At 39.5% G+C, this 18,001-nt stretch overlaps 1 long non-coding RNA gene across 1 annotated transcript; it reads left to right on the top strand.

The window, feature by feature from the left end:
• Window positions 1-255: 255 nt before the first annotated feature.
• LOC141994522 (uncharacterized) lies at window positions 256-7,017 on the top strand. Its single transcript, XR_012641152.1, has 3 exons — window positions 256-434; window positions 1,708-1,943; window positions 6,872-7,017. It is a non-coding gene; the product is annotated as an uncharacterized LOC141994522 (long non-coding RNA).
• The last annotated feature ends 10,984 nt before the right edge of the window (window positions 7,018-18,001 follow it).

Genomic DNA, 18,001 nt, shown 5'->3' with positions numbered 1-18,001 from the left:
CATCATAATCTCTCTTAATAGGGGCTCTCCCTCCTGGAGCCCTGTACCATGGGATACACTATAAAACCTAGCAAAACCCAGGGTCAGTCAAGCCGACTCTGTGTGGGAGAGGTACATATACAATACACCATAAAATTTTAAAGGGGGAAATTAATATGTAGCTTTAAAAATTTAAAGGTTCTTGTCTTACTGACTGCTGTTAAAGTGGCACATCTGATGCTTCCAGGAATGGGAAGTAGTGTTGTTATAGCCACAAATAACCACAAGGTGGCAGTGCTTCCGAACATTTCAGTTAAATCTGGCAAATCATGTGTTTAGCTGGCATTGTTGTGTTCAGTGGTCAGCTGCAATGCGGGGTCGTAAATGGGTGGAACCTGGAAGTTCAGAGGTATAAGAGGCCTGACAGGAAGAGACAGTACTTGTTCCTGAAGATGGTGAGGACCAAACATGTTGTTATCAAACTTGATTTCCTAGAGGCTTGCCAAAATATCTTTGAATACATTCACCTTTGCGGTACAATAGGTAAAGTGGCCTTAGTACCAGTCCCAGAGAAGGCCACACAAGTGAGGGTTATGGATGCTGCAGCAGTAGCTGGGCAGTGATGAAATCATGTGCACCAGAATATCAGCGACAGGGTTTGTCCACACGTACGGTGGGAGGAGGGAGTCCAGGCTGGCAAAAAAAGAATATGAAAAAAAGACTTAAAAAAATGCCCTGTAAAAATGAGAAATTCCAGTAAACTGAAGAGATTTGCAGTCCTTGTGTGAGGAGGTTATATAAGTGTGCAATCCTCAGTGAATGATTACCAGTGGCAGAACACCTACAGTGGGATTGCAGTAATCTCTTAATTCTGCTTCATCAAGTGGAAACTATGATGGGGTTTTATATTAATGAAACATAATTTAATAAATGTAAACACAAAGAAATCTTAACAGCTACAAATGCTAATCTTCACAGAGAAAGGTCTTTGTGTACGCATTTTCTCCTTTATTTCCTGGTTCATATATAGCTTTTTACAACGATATGTACAGATACTATGTGTTTGTAATTACTTTTCTTTCCTATTCATTTTAAAATATATAAATTTAATATGTTGTAAATAGAATGCTTCCTAAAAGAGTGACAGTGGATCATTTATACTGGAATTTGTATCATGGTACCCTAGTAATACACAATTGAAATCCACAGAAGACATATTCTTATCTTGTGTTCTACAGTAGTTTGGACAGATTATTTCAGTTTGATCAGTTGTCTTCTTGAATAAGTCATTTATTGCAAAGGGGTATCTCTGAAGATCAGTTATGGAATTAAAAAGTAACAGTAGCTAAGCTATTCTCAGTTGCCTCATTATGGTTCAGAAGATGTTAACGGTTATAAAGGGCTAATTAGTATAAAGTAATCCTCTTAGGGGGCTGCAAGCACTGAGCTAGTTTTCTTTATAATTTGGATGTCGGCCTTCTTTATTCCAGTAGAATTACAATAACTACAGATAGCAATATGTATTTGCGTTCTATCTGTTCGCATTATGTGTACATTGCCTACTGAAGACTGCAGAACAAGCACAGAAGTAGAATTTTATATTTTGTATTTAAATGCCAAAATGTTTGGAAGAACAGCCAAATCTTGTTTTTATAACTGTGAAAAACCTACCAAAAAAGAAAATGGGAACAGGAATAAATGGCTTTCTGAAATCCTAAACAATCACAGAGAGAAGATACTGGAAGAGCTGGATGTGAACAAAGTGCTGTCATGCTTGGTTTATGAGGGAGTCTTTTCTTTGGAGGAATACAAAGATATTTGGTCCCTGGAGAGCTATAAGAAGAAAGGTGAATATTTTTTAGAGACGCTCACTTTAAAAGGCCCAAGTGCTTTTTCTGCTTTCTGTTCCATTTTGGAGGAGGTCTGTCCCCACTTGCTCACATGCTTTCTCCTTGACTATAAAGGTAAGGTCATTGTTTTCTTTGAAATGCTCAAGTGCATATTGGTAATGGCTCAAAATCCTCGGAAAATAATAGTTGTTTACTGTAATTAGTATTTACTTTCTCTTTTGTACTAAACATTTGTTCTCTTTATGGCTCCTTGTTATAAAAGGGAAATTCAAGGAAATACCTAGGTGCACAAATAAAACAAGTTATTCTGTTCAAGTGATATATTGTAAGCTTAATTATATGCGCTTATTAAATCACAGTTCTTCTCACAAGGTATATTTTGCTACATTATGTACTACACTTATTTAAAAAATATGTTCTGGATGAAAAATATAGTATTCCTAAATATCCACATAACTATTTAAATCAATGGGAATTTTCTCTGAGCATTGGGCCCTACAAATATCTAAATTAATCCAAGTTGTTTATTAGATGTGAGTAAATAAAATATGGAAAAAAAATTTCAATTGTTACAAAATATGTCCTAATGCCCTAGGTTTTTAAAAAGTCTTTAATATTCCAATTATCTGAAGCTTTGAAGTTAATGCAAGTTCACTGAGTAATGACTCCAGGATTGTGCTCAAAGCTTATATACAGCATGTAATTTTAGAATTTCATTGAAACATGAACACCTTTTCCTAATAAATCAAGAACAAAGTTTTAAAGACCCTCAGTATTTAAACAATTTAATTAGAAACAGTAATAAATCTAGGCGCCACAGCAATTCTGAAGCCATTTTGCCTTTGAAATAACTATAGCCTTGTGTCCACACTTGAAAACTTAATTACCTTTAAAATTGACAGTTACAAATCCAATTATACAATAGGGTAACAGTCCGTTTACCATTATTTACTTATGAACAGACGTCCATTTATTGTACCTTGTTATTATTGATTTAAAGGGCAGATTTATGCAGTTACAGGAAAATAAAAGCATAAAATGAGGTTCTTAAATATCCTTGTGGATTTTGACACATACAAATTGTATTTTATGCACAGTGTCAATTTAAGGGATTGTTCATTATAAGCCATCATAAAAAGAACTCTTTACACAGAACTGCACCATCTAGTTAAAACACATACACATCCAGATATACTGAATTATACACATGCTACAAAGCTACATTTTCAGGATGTGCATTTGGGGTCAAATTTTGGCTCCACTTACACAGTCTTCAGAGAGAACATAGGAAACCTTTCCTTCCATAGCCTCTGAAGCACCCACACAGCAGCCAGCCACAATGTGGTTTTCTGTGCTCCATTGGCTACTAGGCTGGGGGGCTGGTAGTGCTCCCAGGGGTTGTGACCAATAGAGTTGGTGGGCCTTGCCTCCCTGCTGATGTATCGTAGTAGGTGCAGGGAATAAAGGAGAGAGAGCAGAGGCTGCATATAATCAAGCATCAATAAAGGATGCTCCTGAAACTGACCCCCCCCCCACCTTCCCTTATCCATTCTGCCTGCCTCTGCGCTGTGTGGGCAGAATGCCCCAGGCTATCTTTCCTCTGCCACTGTGGTTCCACTTCCCCATGCCCCTCCCGCACCAGCATGCATCAGCTATTCAAAGCGACTGTTTTAGAATCTGTTATTGGAGATAATGACCTCCTGATGGCAGGGTAAGAAAAGCACATGCTGTATGTTCAAATGAATACACACACACTGCAGGCTCAAATTAATACACACTGCAGATTCATACACAGGCATTGCAAGTTCAAATTCACATACGCAATCTGAAGGTTTAGATTAAATGATCAAAGATGAACAATATTATGTATTTGCATGTACAGATTTTGCATTGTTTTAAAATGGATGAGTTAATGCATTAAACAGGAATTCAATAGAATAGGACCCACTATGAGGACCCAAGAGTTGATGAAATGAGAAAGGATGTAGTGTATTATTTTCTTAGTACCAAATTCTTTCCTCTACCCCTGCAAAAAAACTGCGTGACTGGGCAGAGTGGTGGAGGGAGAAGGAATCCTCCTCTGCAATCCAGGGGCTTGGTCCTGAGTTGCTATGCAGCTGCCACATGTCTTGTCATGTCATGCCATGGCTGCTAGTCCCTGACTTATAATAGCAGCTGTGGAGGGTTTAGGCTTTGGAAGCCAAGAAATGAAGGATTCACTGGGCACTCCACCGCTGACCCCTTATTCAGACATATTGTCCTCCCAAGTCCTCTCTCTGCTGTTGGGGAAAGAAACACCAAGAAGCAGAAAAGCACAGATAGCATGGCATCCCACTGCATGGTTTCTCTGAGGCTTCCCACACTGGCAGTTCCACTGTGTTTAGGGCCTTCAACACCTGAAGGCCATTCGTTCAGTTTCAAGCCAGAACACCCTGGTTTTGGAAAGGTTTGTCCCTGGTCAGCACCAGTTGTGGTTTTGTCTGATATCATCATGGAGGACACCATTTTGCATTTTGTACCCCGCCCCTGCCAGTGTGACCTCCCACATACCATGTGGAGGTGAGGACATGCAAGCAAGGGCAGGCCAAGGCCATTCCAAAAGTACCAGAATGTCTGGTAGTCTGAAGATGTGTCAGTGGCCACCCTATGCAAACCTATGAGGTGAGACATCATTTGGGCCTGAGAGCTTTGCTAAGTGGCACCATGTGCAATGCATATATTTGGAGACAGTGCAGTATTTTCACTGCATGTTTAGGACCAGATCCTCTGCTGGTGTAAATCGGCATAGCTCCATTGACTTTGACAAAGCTATACTGAGTTACACCAGTTAGGGATCTGGCACACACACACTAAAATTTTATAATGAAGTTTAGGCAGGATGCAGCATCTGCAAAAGTGAATGGAAAGAAAATTGTGAAATGAAAAGTATATTCTGTTTTCAATTGCCCAACAGTATTTTGGGAGTAACAAAACACTGTGAGTAATAAGAACTAAAGCCACTCTCAGACATTACTCCATACAAAACATTAAATGCCTCACCAGTAAGAACAGGAGTCCAAGGATTGGAATATCATTTTCCTAAAAGGTATTTCAACTTTTTCCAAAGCACCTGTTGTTCTGCTGCCTCGGTAGAGAGAAACAGGTGACAGGTAATGAAATTAGGGCAGGTTTTCAGATGAGAGGTCCCTCAATCTCTAGACTAGCTCAGTTCAACATAAAGACAGTAAACTGTGCCAGTGAACTCTGACCAGTGGATGGTATGTACTATTGTTCACTCACAATTGATTTAACACAACTTTGAACTCCTCTGCCTCATTATCTCATGGAGGATTATATCCTGAATAATTTAAGAGGTGTTAAGGCTATAGTTATTCCTGAAGTTATGAGGGACCTGATTTTCCAGTCCCTCCATACCACAGAACTCTCATTAAAATCAGTAGAAAAACTCCCATTGCTGCAGTGGGAGTGAGATTGGGTCCCTACTCTGGTGAGAACAGTGAGTACAGTGAGAAATCAGTCCTTCATTGGCCGAAGAGGAGTTCAGATGGAGTAAATATTGTAGGATTTGTTCCCAAATTCCTATAACATATTAATTCTGCCATTTGCCTTTTCAAGGCAAATGGAAATATTTATATGGAGACAATTTTACCTTTTTGTGACTCTTCAGAACTTGGGCCAGAGCAGAGTTTGTAGCAGAGTGTTTCCCAATACTCCAGATCTTTTTACTATGATAGTGGACTGCTGACCAGCTAGCCCCAAATAATTTCTGTAAAATCTCTTCTTAAGCTTTGGATCTTTAGATTTGAAGTTAAATGTTACAGCAGTTATGTTTACCGCAAAAGAGAGACTCTACATTGAGAGCTTGATCCAAAGCCCATTGAAGTCAATTGGAAAAACTGAGGCTACGAAAGATAAAGCTCTTTTAGCATCATTATTACTGTTCTACCAAACAGCAGGTAACCTTAAGTTACATGTCAAGTTATATTTCTTTGTTAATTACTTCTAGCAACTCATCATAGTTATTATTGTTAGTCTTTTTATTCTTAAACTAATGTAAAGAATCAATAGGATTAACCTATTATTTGAATGTTTTGGAAACAAATAATTAAGGCCTTGATCCTGCTGTTGCACACATTGAACTGCTGAACTCATATGGAGCAGTGGACTTGTGTGTAATGTATTGCAGAATCAGGGCCTAAATGCATTTCTTTCAGTTGCCCCTTATTTCAAAACCAGCTTAGATGGGGCGGTGTCAGGAAATAAGTCAATGGGGGACATACCTCCTCTGTCTGATAAATGACTGGTACACACACGAGTGCTTTCACCTCAAAAATCCTTGTTTTTATTGAATCTAAAGCACACATCTAAAATAACAATAGTCTGGAACACCCCAAATACAATTACCCAATATCTAAGATGTTGTCGAGTGGGCAGCAGCAGTTTTCCGGTGGTCCTCCTAGCCACTGAGGATTTTGATGTCAGTCTCCTAGCTCATTGAAATTCTCTCTGAAACTTTTCCAAAGTGCACACTCCAACTAATTTCTTTTATAGGTTGCTCAATACAAAGCCCATAACTCATAGTAACCCCAATGGACTGATAATTTCCCTAGTAACAGCAAAAAAACTTATCAGCAAAGCAACTCCCAGCAAGAAACTCACAGACAAGAAACTGACAGACGTCCAGATTCAAGATCAACTATTCACACTTCCTTGCATTCTCATGAATCTGTCCTTTACCTATTCTTATTAGTAACACTGCAGCTGTTTCTGTCTGCATAAGCAAAGACCAAATTATTCCTGACTACGTGATGTCCTTGCTTCCAGCTTATGGTGGCTTAGTACACAAAATGGCTGCGGTTATGTCAAGTCCAGGTTATGTCAAGTCTAGTTCTCTCATAACAGGTGTCCATAAATATAGTAATTAACGTTTACTGCAAAATAGATACTACCCACTTGTAGCATAATAGATAGTGTCCTACCAAGCAACAGGTGAATTTCAGCTGTATGTCAGCAACTAGAAAAATATCTTTATTGTTATTCAGACCAGATGCGTAGAGGAGTCTCAGACTTATCATCTGAAAAACCAAAACTGAGGGCTGTATCACAGATGGAGCTTCATGAAGCCTATGAGACCACTAATCAGGAAGGAAACCCTTCTGCTGAGGAAAAACTGAATCAATCATTCAACAGGTACAGGTGAAAGTTACCAATATTATCTGTTTTACAAAAATTAATCACAATAGGTGCTGTTAGTCAGTTTCCATGTGTATTAAATAATTCAGAGGTCCTAATAGGAAGTTTCTAGTTGCATTTGGTTTCACATGTATTTCTGACATATGTTGCTAGCAATGCCCTGTTGAATGAACTTGTCTTTTGATCCTGGTGAAGGTCTCAGGTCTTCCTCATTTGGTATTTCGCATGACAGAAGCAGATAACTTTATTTGCAATCGTTTGAAGACAGGGAGAGTGGGAAATTCACATGACACGTGTCACCTCTTGTAACCATGTGATACATGGTAGTACCGTTAGTTTACAGTGGTCAGGAGTAAAGTAGTGATTTAGAGCAGTGGTTTTCAAACTTTTTGTGTTAGGGACTCCTTTCACACATCAAGTCTCTGAATGTGACCCCCCCATATAAATTAAAAATGAGGGGGTTAATCTACTTTGAGGGAGGCGGGGCTGTCTGCCCAAGGAGCTGACAGCTCATGAGCCCCCTGTAACAACCTTGTGATCCCCTGAGGGGTCACGACCCCCAGTTTGGGAACCCCTGATTTAGAGGATACTCACTACTCATGTCCTTCTCATATTATTAACTAACTTTATTTTTATTCTTTTCCTCAGTGAAGAAACAGATATCTATAAACTACAACAAAGCTGATGTACTTTAAATATTTTTTTTCAAGTCTGATACAAGCTATCAGTCCTCAGAGCTGTGTAGGTTCAATTTTGATATCCAGCTGCACTAGTTTAGTACTTACAAGAATCCTGTCAGTGCCATGTAGGAAAGCTATCTAGGCCGGGATTTGAAAAGGAGCCAAAGGGAGTTAGGTACCCAACTTTTGGTGAAATTCAGTGGGAGTGAGGCAGCTAACTTTGCTCCTTTGAAGTTCCCTGCGGTAAAGACCATGTGACTCAGAAAGAACATACCACCATGTATGAATTCATATTCCTTTTTAAATTTACTAACTTTTTGTTACATTTTCATGCAAAAAAGTAGGAAGGATGGTGTGGTGGGTAAGGCTGTGATCTGGGATTCTAGAGACCTGGGTTTATTTCTTTGCTGTGCCATGGACTACCTGTGTGACCATGAGTAAGCCACTTAGGGTATGTCTACACTGCAATTTATATCCTTTGCCAGCTGACTCAGGCTTGAGGAGCTTGGGCTAAGGGGCTGTTTAATTGCAGTGTAGACATTCAGGCTTCGGCTACAGCCCGAGCTCTGGGACCCTCCTACCTCATGGGGTCCTAGAGCCTGGGCTCCAGCCCAAGCCCAAATGTCTACACCTCAATTAAATAACCCCTTACCTGAGCCCCTTAGCCCAAGTCAGTTGGCATGGGCCAGCTAAAGGTTTTTAATTGCAGCATAGACATCTGTTCAGTTTCTCTGTACCTTAGCTCTTCATTTGTTAGATGAGGATAACACTTTCCTACCTCACAGGAGTGTTGTGAAAATAAATACATTAATAACTGTAAGATGATCAGTTACTATGATAACAAGGGCCATAGAAGTACCTTAAAGACAGAAACACATCATACAAAAATGAAATCCCATGACACTCATTACAATAAGCTGTATGTTACATGAGTAACTATGGGCCCAAATCAGAATATCTGATCTAAAGCTCCTGCTGATGAAATCTAGATCAGAACTTTGTGGCTCAGGCCTATCTCTAGTTGTAAGCGTTCAAAAACCCTCTGAGACTGTGTAATTATTCAGAATGTGAATGAGTGCAACCTAACTATAGCTAAATTGGTTCTACTGTATCAGTCTCAAAAGTCACTTATACAAACTAACTAATTAACAAGTATCTGCATCTAAAGAACTACATTAAAGAAGCAGTAGATAAATATGGAGGGTCTCCTCAAGCCAGTCCACAATGGAAATCCTTAATAGCACAAAAAAAAAAAAAAAGCCCTGCATAAAACATGCAACTTGTAACAACTACAGACTCCTCAACAATCAAAGAAACCCCACCATAATATTGTAATTCATATTCATTCCATCTGATAAGAAATTATATTCCATATTATCAGCTAAATTCTAGGTAGTCCCATGTGTGCACTTCAAGGGGAAAATGCACTGGGAGCTATACTTTTCCAAGCACGCCCATGCAGTGTACCATCACTAGTCATCCCAAAGTGCAGAGACTGCTGATTGCTGTGGCCAGAGATGCTCCACAGCCACAATAGATCATGGTCACCTCTGTTGAGGGCCTGGCTAGAAAGAGGGCAGGGACACAAATTAGCATCTAAACGGCGAGCTCACAGTTTGCCTCAATACCTCAATAAAATAAAAAGCACCCAGAAGCAATATTGTTTCCCACAACTATACTAATAACTTGCTTCAAAAACATGAACAAAAATCTTCACACTTATTGTTGTGTACTGACACTCCTATCCCTCCACCCAGGGGGAAAATATCATTGGGAACCAGCCTTCGCTATAATTTCCATAAGTGTCACACCCACATCAGTTCTCAGAAATGAAATTGTACACATCCACACACATTCCACATACAGTGTGGGGGGAAATAGATTCCAAGGACTTGTAACAATTTACGAAAATGACAGCCCTACTTTTGAAGAAAACATTATAGGCGAAAGCAGGCCAAATGTGCCACCCACGCAGGCCTGCATTAATTCACACAATGTTAAAAACCAAGGCAACGGTCTCCCCTACCAACCAGGCAACCAATCAGAGACAGACAATGTTGTCCATAAATATAACAGTACAGTAAGTATGGGTTACATTGGAGACAATTAGGAAAACTAAGCAGTACTATAGCAAAAGAAAAGGCAAATGCAAAGAGAAAAATGGAAAGGCTCCTAATGACATTTACAAGTATTATTTCAAAAAATATCAGATAAGGCACATGTACACTAAAGGCCAGATCCTGCTCCCATTGAAGAAAAGGGGAAAACTCCAACTGACTTTAGTGGGAGCAGCACTGGGCTCTAAAGTAATAAGGAATAGATATTATGTGACGTTCGACTGTACAGCTTTTTATTACACACATAACGTGTTCATCACTGTGGTCTCTAGGTGCACTTTAAATAGTTTAAATTGGGTTATCATTATCTTTCTGAATGAGAAGAGTAAAACCATCATGTTCCCATGCTGTGTGAAGCTTTAAGACAGAGGACGGAGAGGGATCTGTCCTGTTGGTTAAGAGTTCAAGATTGCATAGTTCAGACAACTAAGAGACTTGGGTAAAAAGAGTGGAAATACTGTATGGGCTCATGCTAAATCAGAGCAGGAGGTTCTAGAGGTGAGAACTCACTACCGAATACGCTCTTCCCCAGCTCTCAGTCTCCATCCTTGGGACAGGGAGTTCCAGCATTTCAGACCTATGGAGGGTCAAAGATTAAGATGCGGACTTTAATCTGGGCATAAGTAATTTAGAGACCTGTGTATTGTGTCCAGCAATTTGAACTTCACTGTGCAGTCAGCCATCTCCCTCACAAAGATGTTGGACAGTGGAGGTGAGAGGATTGAGCCCTGTGAGACTTTTCATCTTCACCCCATCTCTATCTGTCACACTTGTGGTTACTCTCCTAATCTGTGGGGATGTCACTCCACATGTCTTCTGCAAATCTGGGTCAGTTTATGGTCAGAAGGTGTTATCTCCGGATGTGCCCACATAGCCCCACACATCTAGTTCTCAGATTATTGTTGCCAAGAGGAAAAGTAATCTCCATTGGATGGGGATGCGGGGTTGTGCCAGGGGTCACAGGCACCAGAGTAGGTGCTCAATTTAACAGTGGTTTTGCAGCTTTAGTTTGTTAGCTTGCTTTGTTATTCCTTAAGCATTATTGCACATTTTACCTTAGCCCTGTGAAATTCACACAGATCACATACCAGAAAATGTTTAATTATTTCCCTTAGAGTCTCTGACTTTCCCTCCTGTTAGCCAATGGTGTTTACTCCCACTGCTTGAGGGATGAAGAACTAAGGCACATGTCTCTCATTAGCATGAATAGAATGTATATGTGTCAGTCCCTCCTGGATCAACAGAAGACTGTGCCACAGTGTCAGAGGAATTAGCAGTGGAAATAATATCCAAACTGTGAAAATTAGATGCTGTTTTTACAGATGTTATGGCATAGGCCAGTTATTCTCACACATTGAACATAATAGATTTTGCATACAGCCTTTTATTTCCATGTAACTGGTGTGTGTGTGTGTGTATGTGTGTGTTTTTGTCTGTATTAAGTTGCTATTGACAGAACAAGGAGTAATGGTCTCAAGTTGCAGTGGGGGAGGTTTAGGTTGGATATTAGGAAAAACTTTTTCACTAGGAGGGTGGTGAAGCACTGGAATGCGTTACCTAGGGAGGTGGTTGAATCTCCTTCCTTTGAGGTTTTTAAGGTCAGGCTTGAGAAAGCCCTGGCTGGGATGATTTAGTTGGGGATTCGTCCTGCTCTGAGCAGGGGGTTGGACTAGATGACCTCCTGAGGTCCCTTCCAGCCATGATATTCTATGATTCTATGACTTTATTTGAAAGCTGCTTTCAACTGAGTTTAAGATTTTTGAATGCAGAAGAGGTACAGGTCAGTGAGTGACCATGACCTTTCTGAAAACTATTAGAATAATATTTTACAGTTTAGAAATAAATTATTTATTTTTCAGCATTTGAAAACCAACATTTTTTCAGTGTGAAAATAACTCAGATATAGTATACAAATCTGCCATGTGAAAGCCATACTGTCAGGGACAGAAGTGTGTGAAAGCAAAGATAGCTGTACTTGATCATTCAGATTACTCTCCCTGAGAATAGTTGCAAACCCTTTCTGTGCCCTACTCTGTGCAGGTCTGAGCAGCCTCAGGGTTTGTCAAGCTGGTGGGAAACCCCCTATGTGGAAATAGGCTAATTTACTGCTTATTCCCATGCACAAGAGGCTCACAGTTTTGTTTATTAATTATTGTTAAATGAATCTCAAATGAGGTAACATAAAAAATATGCACTGCTTTTATTCGAAGCTGTTTACACTCTCTACTGTCTTTCTTTATCTAGAATTGGTTTTTGAAAGATACACATGCAGAGTTGGTGCCGACTGAATAAAAAGAGTACAAAAATTAGGTGTGGTGGCAGGACATACTGTGAGGTGCAGGCAAAAGATGCTCCTATACCACCTTTGTATTCTCTCACTCCCAGAGCTGCTGAGGCCAATTCAACCCTCAGTGTAATTTAGAGCAGTCTCAGAGCTGCTCAGTCTTGTGTTGACAGCATCTGCACCCTTGGGGCCATTATGCTGGCTTGGGAATCTCTGGAGTGCCACTCCACTCTCGTCATGCTCTCTCCCCATCCATGCTTCCAGCACACCTTCTCCTGTATGTCAACACTATTCCAGTTCACGATTGACCCATCCAAATGGAATCTTCTGCTGCTCAACTGGGGCAAGACCATATCAAAGATCTGGCCCGTTGTTTTTTCATGTAGGCAAATTACAGGTGCCACTAGGGACTAGATAATCAGAAAGGATTCACAAATGGTATTGTTGAAGTTGAACTGACATTTCTACAAGATGACTTTTTGCATGCATAAGTTTTGCATGCATGAAGAGTGCAGACCTGAGACCCATCATCAAAAATTTCTTTCTTTCTTTCTTTCTTTCTTTCTTTCTTTCTTTCTTTCTTTCTTTCTTTCTTTCTTTCTTTCTTTCTTTCTTTCTTTCTTTCTGCCATTTTTTACCTCTGAAGTAAGAGCTAAAATACAAATCCAACTTTGTGTTACTAAGACATGAGCCAAGATGTAATGTGCAACTAAAAAGGCAGCAGGTCCGAATCTTCATTCTGATACACTAGTTTTTATGCTGGTGTAACTTTATTGATTTCAGTAGAGTGAGACTGGTATAAGGGAGTGCAGCATCAGGCCACAAATGGTTCACTGATGCCTTTGAAGTACTGTTTTGTTAATTCAGGAAGTAGAATTTGAATAGCAATTTGGTATGCATTATGCATTCTTTCAGTAAAGTGTTAGGAGGATACAGTGAGTAATTTACAGTCTGAATATTAAAATTTATATTTTAATCCTAATGTTGTTGAGACCTAAAACCTAATTATGTGATAAGACACTAAGATCTAGAGGGTCCATGTGCCAAACAGATGAGTCTTACTGTTCTTGAAGTATAGCAGGTGGTATTAACATTACAAATGGAAACCTGTTTTACTATTTTATAAACACCTGATAAGATCTGTAAGGCAATCTGGAAATATTCAATATATTCTAATTAAACAAGGTGAAGGTTTTTTTTAACAGATGATAGGGGATATGTTCATTCACAGAATATAAATGCAGGCTATGATGACTTTGAAAGTGTTAAAATAACAGGTTTTGCAACTCGATGTTTTATCACTTTCTATGCCATTGATAAAATAACGGAATTAATGAGGTGGCACTTGCAGTTCCAAGTATTATTTATATCCCATAGAAAGTAATTTTTTGAACCAGAAGGCAATAATTTCCCAGAATAAATCTTCAACTCCAGTCAGTGGGTCAAATTCTGGGTCCAATGAAGTCAATGGTAAAACTTCTTATGACTTCAAAGGGACCATGATTTTGTCCAATAGTCCTTATATATGCTCTCAACATTGATATATGTAAGAGAAATATGGCTTTCCATTTTGTTACTAGCTAAGGAATCAGTATATGCTTTACCCACAGTGACCCTGTGCTTTGGAATCTCTTAAAATTACTTTAAAAATGGAATTTCAATTATAGTGCCTTGATTATGTCTCAACATGCAAATTTGTTTCATGCTAAGTGAATCCTTTTCCCACCAAAGTATTTAATAATTTACAAATGATGTCATATTCTGGTTGGTCTAATGATCTGAGGCCCAGTCCTTTATATTTTGAGAATTCCGAAATACCCAGTGATGTGGGTATATCCATGACACAGTGTCTCTCAATGTCCTAGGAATCTTGTTCTTCATTCAACAAAGCATGTGAACACATGCTTAAGTCCCACTGAAGTGCTTAAGTGCTGAACCAGACCCTCAGTGAGTAAAATAGTGCTGACCCTTTTAGCAGTATCTTACTCCCTTTCTCTTTCACATGATATGAAGTCTCTCTGTTCCTCTCTCCAGCAAGTAGAGTTGTCAATTTTGGTTGGAGGTATTCCTGCAGGTTTCATGACATGAATTATCATTAATTAAACATTAATATTTAATTCCTGGAGACTGCAGGACAGTCCTGGAAGGTTGGCAATGGTGCCAGCAAGTAAGCAGGCCATTTGTCCGGTTTTAAACCAGACAGTTCTGTTTTTGGAAAAGTTTATCCCTTTCGGATACCATTCGTGGTTTTGTCCGGTGTCATCATGGAGGACAACCATTATGCAGTGCATGCTGCTCCATTCCCTCCGGTGTGACCTTGCATGAACCATGTGTGTGAGGTCATGCCAGGAGGAGTGGGCCCATGCCATTCTGGAAGTACCAGAATGTTAGGTATTCTGGGGAGGCCTCAGTGGCCACCCTACTACTGAAGTGAGTTGGAGACCAGTGGACATCAAGGGAGTCTTACAGGAGCCATGTTGCCACGTAGGCCAGACTGGTGTGTGAATAATGCTCTCAAATAAAGTTTACTCTTATTTATACAATAATGAGCAATGGGGAGTCCATTTTCTGGCAATTAATGAGTGACTGGCTACAAGAGCTGAGGCTCTTACCACAGATGGTCAGAAAAGGACTTATTCTCAGACCACATCTCTCCACTTGCACACAAACTGAAGCCATGCTTAAAATCAGGCCTCAAATCCTGAGATATATCCGGACTCCAGACCAGAGATCATATTGCTATAATAAACCTAACAGAACTTTCCTCCACCGTGTTATTCTCTCTCTCTCTCTTGTTTACTGATATTGGTGTGCAGACCATATTTCTAGCTAATGTCTGATATGGTAACAGATGAGAAAGCAGGACTATCTTTTAAATGTTCTGTTGAGTTTATGATGTAATTAATCAATATATTAATTAGTTTAACTGCTTCATGGAGTTCAGAGTCAAATAAAACACACAGATTAATGACAGAAGGAATAGCTTGACAGAAAAAAGTTGGACACACTGACCTGTTCTGTTTTAGGCTTATTTAATCCTCAGCCTGCAAGCTTTTGTCACTGTGTATTTCAGTCTCTTTGTAAGAACAGCCAGCTTTTCCCTACATCCAGTTAAACTCTGTGCTTTGGTGGCATTATTTATCTTTCTATGAGATTAGTACTCTTTTAGTTCAATGGTAGAACTGACCAAAAAACAGGCCTGGTTTGGAAAATGCAAATAATTTTTAAAAATTCCTTGTTTCTTCATCAAAATTGGAAATTTAATCAAAATTTCAAAATTCAGAAAGGTGTGTCTTAGAGCATGCTGGAGATGTGGTACAGGGGAATAAATATCTTTGTTATATTTAGAGTTTTAATTTATCCTTGTCTGTTTTCCAGTAAGATATGTAAGGCTGATAAGAGAGATGTCTATTTGCTTATCACTAAAGTACACAAAAGACAGTTATGACGCAATAATTGGCAGTTAACATTAACTATATTGCTCAGTGTACCACAGTCTTAAAGAAGGTCTTTATCTGGTTTGGTTTGACCACTAGGTGGTACTATAATATAGTTGTTAAAAGATTTGAGCAAGTTATTTGAATTACTATTATTACTTATTGTTTGTATTAGTCTAGCACTGAATCATGGACCAGGCCTCATTGTGCTAGGCACTCTACAAACACAGAACAAAATGTACCATTGATACAGATTTTCAGAAAATATAGAGATGTTTACTAATTTTGATATACTCACGTAATTTTTATTAATAAGTATTAATGAGCCTTGTCAATTCTATGTGTTCCTAATCACACCATTACAATGCTATTATACTGTACTTCATTGGGTGAGGTAAACTAAACAGTCTTTGGCCCAGAGCACCAATGACCTCTATGCAAGGGCAAATGTCCACCAAAATGGAACTTTATTCAGGATCAGGGACTGAATCTGTAGCAGGTGTGATAATTTAATACATGGGGAAATTGGGCCCAATTCTCTGATGCTCTGCACCTTGTGTAGTCATTTTCACCAGTGAAAACTGAGTGTAAATTGTGACCATTCTGATTTGGTAGCATTTTACACCGACTTTTACACCCACTTTTAACATGTGTAAATGACTACACTACGTACAGGGCAGTGGTAAACCAAGCCCATTATGTCCAAACCTAGGCAGCAGGGATAATTATTTAGAGAGAGTTAGGCCTTGTCTAATAACCCAATTATAACACAGCTATCTTCTAACTATGTTATAACAAGATTTGCTTTTTCCTGTATAGACCAGACCAAATCATATTATAACCATGTGTTAAGAGAGCCAGACTTCATTCATGGAATACAATGGGATAAAATTAAATAAAGGAAAATTTAGGTTGAGTGTCAATAAAATTTTCCCAGCATTGAGATGAATGAGGCTGTGCCTAATTCCTTTGCAAGGGCAGTAACACAATTAGGTCTGATGCCTTTTTCTGTTCTAATTTTTTACCCAGTATTTCTATTTCTCCCTATTTGCATTGTCCGCAAGTCAGTTAGTTTTGCTTACAAACTTGTCCTGCAACAGACAAATTCCAGACTAGTGACATCTGTAATAATGGAGGGATACTAAGTGTGATGGGTTACCCCACATCCTCCAGGGTGCCACCTGATGTACTTTGGTACCACTGAGCCCACCTGTTCCGCCAGCCTGGGCTCCCTTACACTGTCCTGCTGAGCCAGACCCTCAAGCCTCCTCCAACACACACTCAGGTAGGGACACACCCATCTGCAGGAAGACACAGACACTGAAATCAGCTCTGCATGGGAAGACTCAGCTTCGGAATTGCCCAGCACTCAAATGCACACCTCCTCTGGAGTGTAAACCCAAAATTGTATTGTTTTGCACTGCACAGAGAACTGTACAGCATAAGCTCATGAAATTCGATCCCTCCCTCAATGTGGAGGAGGATATGCACAGCTTCCCTCCCTCCCCCCTAGTTATGAATTCCACAAACTGGGTTTAGAGAAAACAAAAACAAGCTTATTAGCTAAAAAAGGTAGATTTTAAGTGATTATAAGGGATAGCAAACAGATCAAAGCAGATTACTGAACAAATAAAACAAACATGCAAACTAAGCTTAATACATTAAAGAGACTGATTACAAGTAGTAAGTTCTCACCCTAAATGTTGTTTTAGGCATTTCTTTCATAGGCCGGACACCTTTTCCAGCCTGGGCTTAGTCCTTCTCCCCGCTTTCTCCTTGTTTCTTAGGGCATGGCTACACTTGCACATGTAGAGCGCTTTGAGTTAAACCCGCCTTCGGAGAGCGCAGTAGGGAAAGTGCTGCAGTCTGTTCACGCTGACAGGAACAAGCGCACTGGTGTGGCCACATTTGCGGCACTTGCACCAGCATTGGGAGCAGTGCATTATGGGAAGCTATCCCACAGAGCACCTGTCATAAATATAAAGGGAAGGGTAAACCCCTTTAAAATCCCTCCTGGCCAGAGGAAATCTCCTCTCACCTGTAAAGGGTTAAGAAGCTAAAGGTAACCTCGCTGGCACCTGACCAAAATGACCAATGAGGAGACAAGATACTTTCAAAAGCTGGGAGGAGGGAGAGAAACAAAGGGTATGTGGGTCTGTCTACATTCTGTCTTTGCCGGAGATAGACCAGGAATGAAGCCTTAGAACTTTTAGTAAGTAATCTAGCTAGGTATGTGTTAGATTATGATTTCTTTAAACGGCTGAGAAAAGAATTGTGCTGAATAGAATAACTATTTCTGTCTGTGTATCTTTTTTGTAACTTAAGGTTTTTGCCTAGAGGGGTTCTCTATGTTTTGAATCTAATTATCCTGTAAGGTATCTACCATCCTGACTTTACAGGGGGGATTTTTTTTTATTTCTATTTACTTCTATTTCTATTAAAAGTCTTTTTGTAAGAAAAC

The sequence above is a fragment of the Natator depressus genome, chromosome 10 (genome assembly GCF_965152275.1).
Source record: "Natator depressus isolate rNatDep1 chromosome 10, rNatDep2.hap1, whole genome shotgun sequence".
Taxonomy (NCBI): Eukaryota; Metazoa; Chordata; order Testudines; family Cheloniidae; genus Natator; species Natator depressus.
The sequence above is the reverse complement of the archived record's forward strand: the minus strand, read 5'-3'. Positions and strand labels throughout refer to the sequence as shown.